Source organism: Hippoglossus hippoglossus, chromosome 6 (genome assembly GCF_009819705.1).
Source record: "Hippoglossus hippoglossus isolate fHipHip1 chromosome 6, fHipHip1.pri, whole genome shotgun sequence".
In the NCBI taxonomy this organism is placed as follows: Eukaryota; Metazoa; Chordata; class Actinopteri; order Pleuronectiformes; family Pleuronectidae; genus Hippoglossus; species Hippoglossus hippoglossus.
Genome location: NC_047156.1, coordinates 19,247,986 through 19,262,091, shown reverse-complemented (window position 1 = coordinate 19,262,091; position 14,106 = coordinate 19,247,986). Strand labels below are relative to the sequence as shown.

The window sequence follows — 14,106 nt, the reverse complement described above, 5'->3', positions numbered from 1 at the left end:
GTCATGTTAATAAACGCTGTGAATTTCCATTCAAGTGTCAAAGAGCTCTGCTACACCTACTCAAGCAAAGCTGACACCCCATGAATACTTCAGAGGCCTTGTTTGTTCGCTGTGTAGTGTAAGAATCAAAAGTAAAATGAGAAATGAATGTCATAAAAGATGAAGGATTTTCTGACGGCGCTGAGAGACAGTGGGCTTTGTCAGTAATAGAATTAAAATGGGAGAGTAGCTAAGACCAGCAGGGGGGGGTGTAGATAATTGATGAGGATTTCTACAGGCCGAGGCTCACGTGGACGAGGATCAGACACCATAGCCTCAACGTTAAGTTGACGAGAAAGAGTAACTCTCCCAACAATGGGTCTGTCTTAGTCTTTCGACAAAGGTGATGTTGAAAAAATGTGCTGCGCAAACCTGAAACACAGGCCTGGGAGAGACAAAGAGCCACAGTGAGAGAAACATTCCTTTACAAGCGACGCCAGTCAAAGTCCTCCTGTCAAATCCTCCTGTCATGTCCCCTCACGGTTTAAGGCACAAAATTCAGCTTATACGCAGCGTTGCTTCCCGATCATGAGCGCAGACAATCTCCTGTCCAGAGCTGCTTACTGTAAATCTGGCGGGGGGCACCCAATCCTATTCAACCCAGAAAGAGTTTAGCGTAAGGAAGGCTCAAAGAGGAGTAGACCTGGCTCAGATGAAGGTCAAACCCGGACCCATAGAGGACACCAGTTGCAAAACAAACACACCTTAGACATGACTGCAAGGAGACAAAACAGCCCTTGCTGAGCTGAAAAAACACTTTGGACTGAGAATGGCACAAAAACCTACGTCGGTGTGGTTGTGTTACTACAGGTGCAAGGGGGAAGGTGAAATTTGATCCAGGAAGTGCAGCTTGAATAACACCTCCATGAGTTTGAAGCTTTATCAGACATCACAACACTCGTCAGCCGGGATTTTACAATATATGGAAAGTAATCACAGCAGCAATCCTTTCATCTTGCGTCTTGACGACGGAAAACAAAGACAACGGTTTCACTTACAACTTAACGCACAAATATGTGTCACGCATGGCATTGTTTACCCTCTAAAGCCCAATACGGAGCCAACTCAGCTGCCTGGAGGAGACGGCTTTTCCTTTTCACTGTTAATGCTGCTTTAAGGCATCCAACTAAATGATGGTTAGATTCTCAAAACAACATCTGGAACCCCTGCCTCTACACCTTTCATATGTCAGACTGACTATTTGTTGTTATTCCTGTGTCCAAATGAGTCTGACACCATGACTTCCTTTGAGCCTAAAAATGCACCACATGATTCCATTTGAATGATCATCCCTATTCTGTATTTTGTCTTCTGGAAGAGCTTTAAAACACATTAAATGTAGTTGGAAGACACCTTATACAGTTTGTTTCAAGCACAACCCAAGCGCCAGTCCCTAGTTCAAGACCCAACGCCTGTAGAGGCTGATCTCTCTGGGGTTATTCTCACAAGTGACAAATACCAGAAGTGCAGAGTTGATTAGGCAGTGGTATAGTTCATCGCTGCTGGTTACAAGAGTTGGAGGAGCCTTCTGGAGAAAATATGCCCAGTGGTAACATTTATTTCTCGCACACTTTTGCCATATGTGATATAGGAACTTGAAAAAAAGGGTCCGTGGAACTCGGCTCTTGCTAACATACTTTCAATAAACCTTTACAGGCCCAAAACACAGACACGTGATAAAACGTTCAGCTGTGAAGGGACCCTTTCTTGTATTTTTTTACAAGCCTATTAGAAAAGAACTTCCTCAACAAAGTTACAAGGTTCTGTACAAGTGGATAAAACAACAATAAAATTCATTACTTATTAAAATTGTTGTTATCTGCATTATAGATTTAGTTCAGTCAGACAGCTCTCGTTCAAATGTTTATTGCAACATGTTAATGTTTGGCGTCTAGGCTCCGACTTAATCACGCCCCCAGCTATGATAACATAGATATGATGGGAGTGATGAGCAAATATTTATAACCCCCCCATCGGAGCCTACAGGTGGATGCTGTGGTGGTGGAGGGGCTGAAGCAACTGGCAGCAATACTGACGCGGCAGCGGGGGCAAGCAAAGGGAATGATGGGAAAATCCGCTTAAACAGACCGCCTAATAGGGTGGGTGTGTATTATAGATGATTGTGGTGAGTGAGGTAGGTCACATGATTGGAGCAGCAAGTAATAATGTATATAATTTTGAGTGACCACTCATTCATCAGCACAAAATTGACAAGCAACCAAACAAAGTAAGAAAGAAGAAAAAAACATACCCTCCCATATTCTCCCTTCCTTATGGACAAAGACAGTTAAAATATGACATTTATTATATGGATTTTATTACAGTAATCGCTTGTTTCCAGTGTGCAATGTTTTCTGACTTTGCCTGTATGGTGCACATTGGCAGCCCAGTAATCCCTTGCCTAACCCTTATGTTATATATGCTATAGAATGAGAACTCTATTCTTGTTTCTGTCTTTAGAAGCCGGTCTCTCTTCTCGGTGTTAATGCAGCAGTGCAGAAGCTGATGAAAGGTTTCAGGTTTTCAGAGGACAACACTGTCAGAGTGCAGCAGCCAGAGAGAAACCAGCTACAGTAGATTTAAAAAAAAATAAAAAAATTGGCAGGGCGAGTTCCTTAATGCTCACTTGCCTGAACAGTGAGGTCTGACAGTTTGTCTCATGTACTGTGCACGGCAGATAAGACTATCTCTAAATGCATTGCATTTCTCAAACTATCACAATAGTAAAGTCGGATGAATTACGAGCCGTGATAAGACTTGGAAATAAAAGAGGGCACTCCTGCACCACTGGGTTCAGACAAACACAAAAGGTTTCAAATTTACTTCCATATGTATATTTTTTAAATAACTAGGATTTGACATTATCTCAGTGTCCCATGTATTAACTCCACCCATTTAGAACAGAACAAAATTATATATATACATTCAATGTTTTTCAATGTTGTGTTTTCAGTTGGCTTTGCTCGCTGTTGTTTCTTAAAAAAAAAAAAACAGTGTCACCTTGAGTCCACATGAAATCTTACAGGGTTTTCCTTAGCCACACTCACCAGTTTGATAAACTGAGTAAAAACGGTTCTGACTGAAGACCTTTGGTCCTGAGGGAAATTCCACATCTCCGTGGAGACCGGCTTTAAAGGGTCAGCAAATACAGGTAAAAGCCTGGTACACAGCACTGAGCTGTATCTTGATGTGCGTGCATTTGGAGCAGGACTGTGCAGAATAGAGAACCTGTCTTCAGTTCCCCTTCAGAGTCTCGCTATTAGAAAAAGTGTCTGCAGACAGCTTGACCTCCACATGCACTTTGCAATCGTTGCTAAAAATGTGAGTCTCTTTCAACCATGTGCATTCAAAACCATAATCACACATTGTCTCACGGTGGTAGCCAGTCAATCCAAATGGAAAAAAATCATAATAAAACATGGAGGTTTTAAAAAGGAACGGTGAAGGGCTTTTACTGTGGAACTCCTTCACACTTTTATGACCCAACTGAGGGCATTTTAATCTTAAAAAGACATTTAAGGGAGGGGACAGTTATAAGAGTAGACACCTGAAATCACACATAGGACCGGTCTATTTGTGGGCAAAGAAAGGATGCCTTCCTATATTGCCTATAGGGAAATGGGACATGTATAGGATTTGGGTCAAATTTCCCTTCCACAGAAACAAGGCCATCGGTTCTTTTTAAATAAGGGACTAAAGCACAAGTCGAGGTGTTGAATGCCATGCCCAATGTTTCCACATAGTAAAAAACACTATTATTCACTGTGACTATGCATTTCTGCCTTCATATAGTAACCATATGCAACAGTGATAAGTAAAGTGTTTGGTAATCTCTCAACTTCGGTCATCACACAAGGTAAACACTTCTCCTTCATTGATTAATGAATAATTATGTAACTCCCCTCTGTTAGCTGTGAGTAACAGAAGTTGTGCACGTTCAGCGCAAGGAGAGAGAGAGAGAGGGAGCGAGTCACTGAGGTAGAGGGAGGTGTTGAGAGAGAGTTAAATGCTTCAGGAGTCACAGACAGCACCTGCAGCTATATTCACCACTGCTGCAACCATTCCATCCATCCAGCACCGCAACCCGTCACAGTAAAGTGCCTGACGCAGATTATAAGCAAGGTTAAAATATATATTGTCCCCATGCCGTTAGTGATTTCCACGCCATATGTCAAACCTGTCTCAAACGCTTATAGGACTCACTCCTTCTCGAATTTGAAGCTTCTTGCTATCCACCTACTGATTCTGTCTGTCTGTATGTGAAACACGTATCTTGCAAACTTAACAGCTTCATACTTGGCATGTTTCTTCTTTGTGGGCCTGGGAAGTGAAGAGTCAAATTTGGTGCAATTTGGACACACGCAATACGTTCAATATGAATGAAAAATGGAATAAACAAGCAACCAGTGGTCAATGGGGGAGGGGCAGTGTGCCTTCAGTCTGTGGGCCAAGTTGTTAATGTCTTTTTTAACGTTCCTCTTTGGTAAATTCTCTTCAAAGTAAAAGCACACCATTATTGTACAGTATTGCTGTAATGCTTTACATGGAGCTGAATTAGACAACTCATATTTAAGCATTAAAGGGGACATAGCATGCAAATTCCACTTTGTTAGTGCTTCTACACGTTAATGTGGGTATCTGGCATGTCTACCAACCCAAAAACTCTGGAAAAAAAACACAATACACACGAATGAGCTTCCTGTGTATTGTGTCATAACAATACACTGGAAGTCTCCCTACATGGCCCCGACCCCTCTCTTTCTCTCTCTGTCTGTCTGCTTGTGTGCTTGTAGTGGATGGGCAGAGGGGGACATTTAATTATGTGATTGGGAAAATTAAAACTCCAGGACAACAGAAGGGGAATACAAAGTATGGGATGCATATTTGATAATTTATATCATACAAAATATGTAATTTATATCGTTTAAAATCATGGGGGGAGAGGGGGGAGGGGGGAGCTGGCTCATTAGCATTTAAAGGAACAGGCACTCAAAACAGGTCACTCTGTGGAGGGCTGTTTTATACAGGGTAAAAAGGGTGCTGTTTTAAATGATCCTTGTGGTATTTTGACCAAAGTATGTTACAGACATTTCATTAAGACCCCAAGGAACCATATCAACTTGTGGTAAAATGGGCATGCTATGTCCCCTTTAAAGTCGTGCACTTGCATGTATGAAAGAATAACACCAGGTGAGTCAAAACTCGGTTGCAGATAAACCAGGTAGGATGAACACTGTTTTCTAACTTTACTCTCCAACATAGACTGTTTATAAAAAAGTATATTTTAGAGGTATTTGAGGAAGTGCTCACGAATGACAAGGAATCATAATGAAGTCGCTCCGGAGCGTTAACACGGGAAAAGCAAACAGGCAGATTTACAACAGGTGCTGAACAAGCATTTTATAGAGTCGCATGTATTTCAGTAGCTTCCATGTCATGTGACCTACTGACTCCAAAACAATGCTGAGTTGTATTAACTACCTGGACAAATAAGACGGAGCTCTTTATATTGGATTTTAGTGCTTCTGATATTTCATATGAATATTTAGTACAATCATATTTCTTTCAGTCGCTTCCATGTCATGTGACCCCATGCAGGTGTTATGGATGTGTTTCTACCAATCAGAGCTCAATTTACGCACAACTTTGAGCCTCCATCGTTCCCGTCAGACCCGCTAAGCAGAGACATATAAGCGATGTGCAGCTTCTTCTCGCAGCAGGCAGATAAACAGCCTTTGTATTGAGTGCATGGCTCACTGATGAAGAGCTTACATCATAGAGAGATTGTCTATTGATGAGCCAGGGCCACTTGAGCTGCGCAGGCGTGCGCGCTGAAATCGCATCAGCACCCTCCCTCCATACAATAACAATGTTATTGCAAACCCGAAGGGGGATTTATCGATCCGCCGCACCGCTGCATGCAAACAACCCCGGGTGCGCGCGCTCTGTGCCCGGCTGCAGAGCTGCTGCTGCTGCACCGCGCGCTGCCACCCGGCTGCAGGAGCCACATTCCCTCACAGGCTGCCGCCGCCGCTGCAGGAGTGTGCACCTCGCTCAACAACACACACTGTAAAGAAACAGATCCAAAAGAGACTATCTACCTTCCCATGAACAGCCCGATCCGAAGCCGCCATGTCCCCGGGAGTCTTCGGTGCCAGATCGAGAGAGGAGCGAGGAGGAGGAGGAGGGTGGTGGTGAAGAAGAGCCGCCGACCCGCCGACCGCGTCCTTGTTTGTTTCCCCACAGCGCTGCCGCTGTCAAAAGTCCCCCACCACTTCCATACAAAGCAGAGCCACGGCGATCACACCCGCAGGAAGTGACGCCATGACTGACAGCTGGTAGAGGGGAGAAGGCAACACCCCCCTGACACACCCATTGTCTCAGCCAATAGAATCAGCGGATCCCCGGGCGAAGGACGCCCCCTCCCCATGGTGACAGGCCCACCGGGTTGAGGGAGGTCGCGGGAAAAAAAAGTGCTTTTAATAAATGTCCCAATAAATGTGAATGAAAAGACGACAGAGAGGTGCTGCTGCAGAACGATGGGTTCAAACATATAGGATTCATTATGATGTGATAATCATACAGACAGTGATTCTGAACTGAATGGATACAGGCTGGTGATATTAGCACCTGACCTCATATGAGCCTCCTCACATCATCACCATCATCTTCCTTTCTCAGTTCATAACACTTAATTCACTTTAACAAAACTCTATTGGTACAAAATATGACAACATAACATTTGGCATTAACTTAAACATTATTGGTGTGTACACACAATGAAAACATAATTCAACATGTAGCTTCTGATATTACTCCAGGAAAAAAGTCTTGAAGGGAAAATAAATTGTGATATTCTAGAAAATTTTAAGAAAATATGTGTCTTGCAGTGATATCAGAATCAAAACTATTTTTATTGTCAAGGTATAAACAGAATTTATTAGCTCTCCTGGACAGGAAACAGTCTACAGAGAAACAGCTACACAAAGACAGCAACGTTAAACAAAGACAGTGAGAACAGTGTCAGTGTGGTGGATGACATATTCACTTTATTTAAATACATTTCAGAGTAAAGGTAACAGTATGCACTATATAAATACATACACTTACAAATTACTCCATTACAAGTACAAGATTAAACTAAAATGTACAGTAGTACTAACAACAACATTTAAATAAATAATAGTAACAATACTGCACAAAACATCCAGTTTATTCATATTATTATATTATCAGGTCATTAATATGATATGACCAAGTCTATTATATTACCAGATATTCTGGTGAACAACTTTAACAAAGAGGATTTGGAAGAGCACTTCTGTTTAAAAGAGACATTTGGTGCAATTTTGGCAAGAATAAAATTTCCTAAATTGTTCATATTTTAAAAGAAATTGATGTCTGTCATCACACAAACTTACTTTGGCAGTAAAAAAAAAATCACTGACACTGTCGAAGGCCCTCAATGTTTTAAAACATAAAAATGCTGATATGATTTTTCCACAAACAAAAGTAAGGAACCTATAAGTATCAAAACTAGTTGAGATGTCACAGAAGCCTCCCTCCAGCTAATGAATAGGGAAACAGCCTTCGAGCATCAAACTCTGCACGTCCATTAGTCTGTGCAGTGAAGCTGAAGTGAGTAATGAGCAAAACACATGTTGGAACATAACACTTTTTTTTGTCATGTGCAAACTACAGTGCTGAAGTGAGACAATATTTCTCAAATCTAAAAGAAGCACATCTTTGTATTTCCAAATGCACGAAATTAAGTGTTCTGAGATGTTGCAATTGTGCAAAAGAAAATGATGGACTGTCCAGCAGCATCATACGGCAGCTGGGGAAAACATTGTGCACCCTCAGGCCGAGCTGTGAGAGTTTCCAATCAAACTGATGCAATTATCTGCCCATTAATACCACAGATCTGCCTTCTCAGCTGATGCCAGATGCTGCGTGTGCGACCCCCACGTGTTGATTGCATCTCTCTGCTTTGCCGTTTCCTCATCCACAGTCACATCCCAGCTCTCCATCGCTGTCTTTCCACATCTCTGACAAAACACTTACATTGGTTCACGGCCTGGAAGCAGACACTGGCTGTTCTGCAACAATCATGAGGCCACAGGCCACACTGAGTGTACACCTCCATGTATCATATATATACCATATCATATACCATAATACACACAATATACATTTAAAAAAAAAAAAATTACTTATGACTTTATCGTGAAAGCATTTTACTGTTGGATAATAAGCCTATAGCAGGGGGAATATATGCATATTTTTTATAAGTTTGTCAATCATAACTTGTAAAGTAAACATTAACTACAGCTTTAAAAACTGGAGTCCAAAGTCCAACAGCTCCCTCTGACCTTAAAATGACTCGTACTGCGGAGAAAGAATCGAGTCTTTTCAATTATCTCAGCACGACAGTGGATTCGGATACAAGAGGATCCACCTGGCGATTGTTCAGCCGGCCTCCACCCAGTTAAAGGGTCCTGACAACAAACACTCAGTTTATCTCATGGTGGACCAGTATCACCACCACTTCACCTTATCACAAAAATAAAATCCCAGTGATTGACTAGTAGACTCACGTACAATGCATCATCAACATCTAAGAATTAAACACTATTGGTCAAGATGGAGGCAGTTTTAATTACTTTGTGTACTCAGCATGTGCGTTCATTCTTGACCTTGGAAATAATGATGTCATTCATGGAGGCAATGTCCAAAACCATGTCCTTGTTGACTTAATGTTAAACACTAGAGCTTGGAAATAACAGTTAATGAAGTCCTCCTGACTCAATAATAAACTGAGCATTTTGTTGTTGAAAGCTCCGGGAAGAATACGTGGTAGTTTAATATATAAACAAAAGATCATATGTGATAATCATATAGAGCTCATCTGAATAGTAAACATAATCAACATCTTTCAAATAAAAAGTATATTTGCTGATGAAATGCAATGAAGTTGAAAGTGGCCTAAAATGAGAAGTTCATAAGGAGCATCACAAGTAACGTACTTCTGTACATGACTTGACTAATTGTACTTAGTTACACTCCACCATTGCAGTAGTGGTAGTTGTAACCATTCCCTGAGGATAATCTAAAGTTCCACTCGACACTAAATCTAAAATAAATCAGTAATAGACAATACTCAAAGTGCACCCACACAGACGCCAGCTGCAGTGTGCCGAGCTCCTCCAGAGCCGCTGGTGATTTCTTCACGAGAGGAGAACATGGAGAAACATTAGATCCCAGCAGACATGACTTGTTGCAACATGACTCATGGGAGCAGACAGAAACAGAGGCTGCAGCAATGGGTCACGGTCAAGACTTTGTGTCTGGACAACAGCAGGTTCCTCCAGCTGAGAGGACACGCAGGGAGCATTTCCAAATCTAAAATTGATTATGACAACTGCCTCATTCACTTACAACACGTCAGTCCCTGACCAAACCGTGATGAAACCGGCCATGAAGAAACTAAAACTTGATAAAAGGTTTTATGATCATGAAAGCATGCCCACAGCTTCAGGGAGAACTCACTGCTCCATTCTTAGCTCCATGAAATTTTTTTTTTTTTTCAGCCTAAATATACTGTGATACAAACACGTGTTTTGTCATAATGATAATGAAAATGTAACTACACTATTTAGCCGAAATTAGTCAAATTAAAACATCTAAATGCCAAGACCTACACACTCTATTCATTTTTATGTAACTGCTTACATATAAAGTCATAGTTTTGTTTAAAATAACTCTGGTTGCCATGGGAACCAGGATGCTCTTCTTTCAACAGGGGTAAATAGTTGACCAACTGAAATTCAATAAGTGGGTCAATGCGCAGGTTCAACAGCAGCCAGGCCTCTGCTGCCACCTGCTGCTGAAATACTGCAGCTACTGGTCACCGCACATGTACCTATTTATAATTTAGGTTATTATTACCTACAGCAAAAAGTTTTTGTTTTTGGTATATGGATTAAAATAATGGGAAATAAATATAAATAAATATTCATAAATGTATTAGATCTATCCGTGCATTATTCCATCACTTATCTGCTGATCCTTTTGAGGGCCACAGGTGGGAGCTGGAAGCAACAGCAGCAAAACTGATTATACATTAAAATAATGGCAAAAAAAAATAAAAAATCAACCTAATTGTTCTCAAATGTAAGAATTCGAAAAATGTCCCCTGTCATACGTTATAGTTAAGTGAATATTTTGACTGTGTAGAAGTGGTTGAACCAAACAGGACATTTGAGGACATTACCAGGCAGCTCAGATTATTGTGACGGACATTTGCACCATTCTTCGACCACATGAAAATGATCTCTGTTTATAGAATATATATAACAAAACCAGTAAAAATATAACGTAGAGAAACATATTGTTGATGGAGCCTATTGACTGAGCATCCACTAGGTGGCACTTTTGCTTTATCTGCGAATGAGGCCTAGTACTTTCTGTGAATGATGTCACTCTGGTGACTGACTGTATTCAAATGCCTTGTTTCTATGTGCAGAAGAATCTTAATATGAATATGGAATAAATATAAGTGCTATAAAAAAGCAATTTGATTTCTTTTGACCATATTTCATATTGAATAACACATTTTATGGTCTCAGAGGCACAGGTTAATGCTTGTGAATCTATATCGACGCAGGCTTAGTGTTTTGCATTTTAGTGAATGCACTCAGTGGTTTATTTGAGAGGCCTGCGCTCATAGAGCCTTCAATCCTCTCCACTTACATTCGATCAATAACACTATTCCATCCATAAAGCCATGACATCATGCGAAGGCTTATAAAAGCACTGCTCTGAGTGTCATTCTTCTGCATTTCCTGGCAAATTCAGATTAACATTGAATTGAATTCTGACTCGTATGTTTTAGACTGAGACTCAAAGGCAATTCATTGGCTCCTTCTTTCTTGGGAAGAGAAAATCCCAGGGCGGATGTCGAAGCTGTGTGTGGTGAGAGTTTTGGTGAAGCAGCGAGGCAGGAGAGATGGAGGGATGGAGGGATGGAGGGATGGAGGGATGGCCTTTAGAGATGCAACCCCAAAGACAGGAAGCACACAGATCCATTGTCTCAACAGGCTTAGTATTCAGCTCACTTTGCTCTATCACCAGGGCCAAGGCTCAAATCAGTTCAATATGGTGGCTGGCAGGGGACAGCTACACACTGGGTGTAGCCCCATATACAAATACTCCCAACTCGGTAGACGTTTATTTTCCCACGCTGCAATGCTGCTCTGGTGATTCACATAATCCTGCTCATTGTGTCATTTGCAGGATATGTGACCAGTCCAGCAGGTCAGGTGTGATTGATGTGTGTGAAACCATGTCATGCAAAGTGAGGCAGTGTGTAAAATAGATTTTAAATGTGTGTGAACATGGCTATCTAAATTGAAAACATATTAATATGCTGTTAACTGACTGGTTCAGTTAACTGACTGGTTCAGTTAACTGACTGGTTCAGTGGCTGCGTAGTGGGGTTGAGCGAGGACTCTCACTTTGACTGACAACCCAAGTCAAGTCTGACCTTGATATGAGATACAGGGCTGCGGTCCCAGACAGTGAGGCATGTCTGGTGTCCAAGATGGCCTCACACCAGCTGGCACCTCACCTTGTTAGCCATCTATCTCCGTCCGTGTGTATGTGCATGTATTTACTGGCCAGAGAGAGACGGATTAATGTAACCATCATCTGTTGCCATGTGAATCACGCTGTAGCCCAGAAGGTGAGAGTGTTGCCACGATCATCTTTCCATCTGCTCGGCTCTGGGGCTTCACAACGTCGTGTGGGCTGTGAGCTGATCCTAGGACTGCTGGGACGGACGGATGGATGGATGGATGGATGGGTGGGTGGATGGATGGGTGGGTGGGTGGATGGATGGGTGGGTGGGTGGGTGGTCATCACTTCAAGCTTTTTCATAGACACTTCCAATATTTTCCCAACCAAGACAGTAAGGGGATAAAACAATGTTTGCTCACAGGCTTGTAGACTGACCAAGGATTTATGAGAATTTGGAAGCTGACCATTGTGATTGTTGTGGTTGATGTCGTGAGATCCAGTTCTACTCTAATATATTATAAGGTGGGTCCAAATTGCAGCGGAGGAATGACGATGCCTTGGAGACCAGTTCGCACCAATGCAGCTGCTACACTGTTAAGTTTTAAACATTTAAACTGACACTCATGTGGTGTAAGAAAAACAAAACACCAATGACAAGCTGATTATTTCTTAGCTTTTATTATTGTTTGAAGCAGAAAATCAAAAACGACAACTTCCACACATGAACAGACTTTACCTGCTGTCCGCTCTGCTGCTGTGGTTGCTCCAGGTAAAAGCTCCTGACCTGGACGTTTGACCTGGTTTGCTTCACTCATCCTGGGAGTTTTTATTTCTTGTGAGACTGTGCACGTGACGCCCCCTGTTGTCTGTTTGGTGACGTATTGCTGCCCTTCAGGGAAGGCAGTAGGTTGTATAGTTATCTTCTGATTGGGCAAAATCACTACCCTGAAACCACACAACCTACTACCTCACCCCGTACGAACATCAGAGTGATCCTACAGGGCGGCGAGCTTTGCTTTACCTTAACACTGGAGAGCATAACGGTGGAGTGACATAAAAGAGACATCATTTTATAATACTAAATACATTTTGAAAGTAAAACCTCACTTTTTTATTTCTAAAACACTAGCAATACAAAATATGAGAACACAACTTTGAAGACTGATGATTAAAGATGGACAATAAACTGTTGAATAGACAGAAAGATGAAAAGAGGACAAGGGGTGACAGTCAGATGAGAACAGGGTTTTGTAAAAGTTTGCACAACTTTCAGTTTTTAAATCATTTTTAAATCATGTGTTGATTATTGTTGTTTGTGTAGCATAAACAGAACCAGCAAGACTACACTTTGAGAATCATTTTTTTTATTCACAAGGAGCCTACAGAATCTGAAAATCACGAGAGAGAAACATTAACTACAAGCCCACGCGACCTGCCATTATTAAATGTTGTTATGTTCTAAGCAGTGAGCAGCGTTTACCGCACATTCCATCGAGTTGATCCCGATCCGACAGCTTCAACACTGGCGTCTGATGACATTACAGCCACTTCAGGAAAGACAGTAAGTTGTATAGTTATCTGACAGGAAGGGTACGACCCTAAAACTATACAACCTACTACCTCACCCCAAAGGACAGTCTTTAAAAACAAGAGTCCCTTCAGGACCCCTGTTCTCGCAGGTGACGCCGCGTCGACACACCTCGCTGAATACAAAACAGCGGTTATGATTCACAGAAACACAAATACACAGACACACACACACACACACACACACACACACACACACACACACGCCACTCTCCTCTGGGACAGCTCACCCCATGTGACTGGCGTCTTTGTGCTCGGAACACAATGTGACGACTGGGTCATCCGGTTCACGGCTCCAGCTGAGGGGGAATTCAAATGATCCAGCATAGGTGCATTTGCAGTAAACAAATTTTATAACCAAGATGTTTTCATATTCAAATGCAACCAGAATGTCATTTAAAGGGCACTGGGACAATGAGGATTTTATAGAAACTAGTTCAACCTCAAAAGCTTTAAAATGCAACGTTCTATTCATTAAATAGTGTCCATTCGAGAAAACTCCAGACCAAACAGCAATCGACATTCAGTCAACTCATGAAGAAAGCTGGAAGATACTGTTATTGAGAAGTACTTTTATAACTTTAATATTTTCCTTGGCATTCTTTTGTTAGTTAGCAGGATTATGCAAAAACTGCTCAACAGATTTCAATGAAATGTTGTGGAGATTTCAAATTAAATTTAGGTGTGGATCCAGATTCGATTTTCACTCTTTTTTAACATTCTGAAAGAGGGTGTTTTTCATATTTGTCCTTTATTTCTCAGAGAATAATTAATGGATATTGATTTAAAAGAAACGGACATATTTAGGAGACTGATATTTTGCGCAGATCCAAATGAAAATACGGATCTAGTGAATTTAAATGTGTTTTCATAAGGGGGCTGTTTGGCCTTGGAGGAGTTATG

General features: G+C 41.5%; 1 protein-coding gene across 1 annotated transcript in view; it reads right to left on the bottom strand.

Annotated features, from left to right (window-relative positions):
- The window catches only part of pparab (peroxisome proliferator-activated receptor alpha b), a 30,524-nt gene extending 23,978 nt beyond the window's left edge, over positions 1-6,546 (bottom strand). The window contains exon 1 of the mRNA XM_034587470.1: positions 6,141-6,546. The gene's annotated coding sequence lies outside the window, so the exon portion shown is untranslated. The remainder of the gene's footprint in view (positions 1-6,140) is intronic.
- Positions 6,547-14,106: the final 7,560 nt, after the last annotated feature.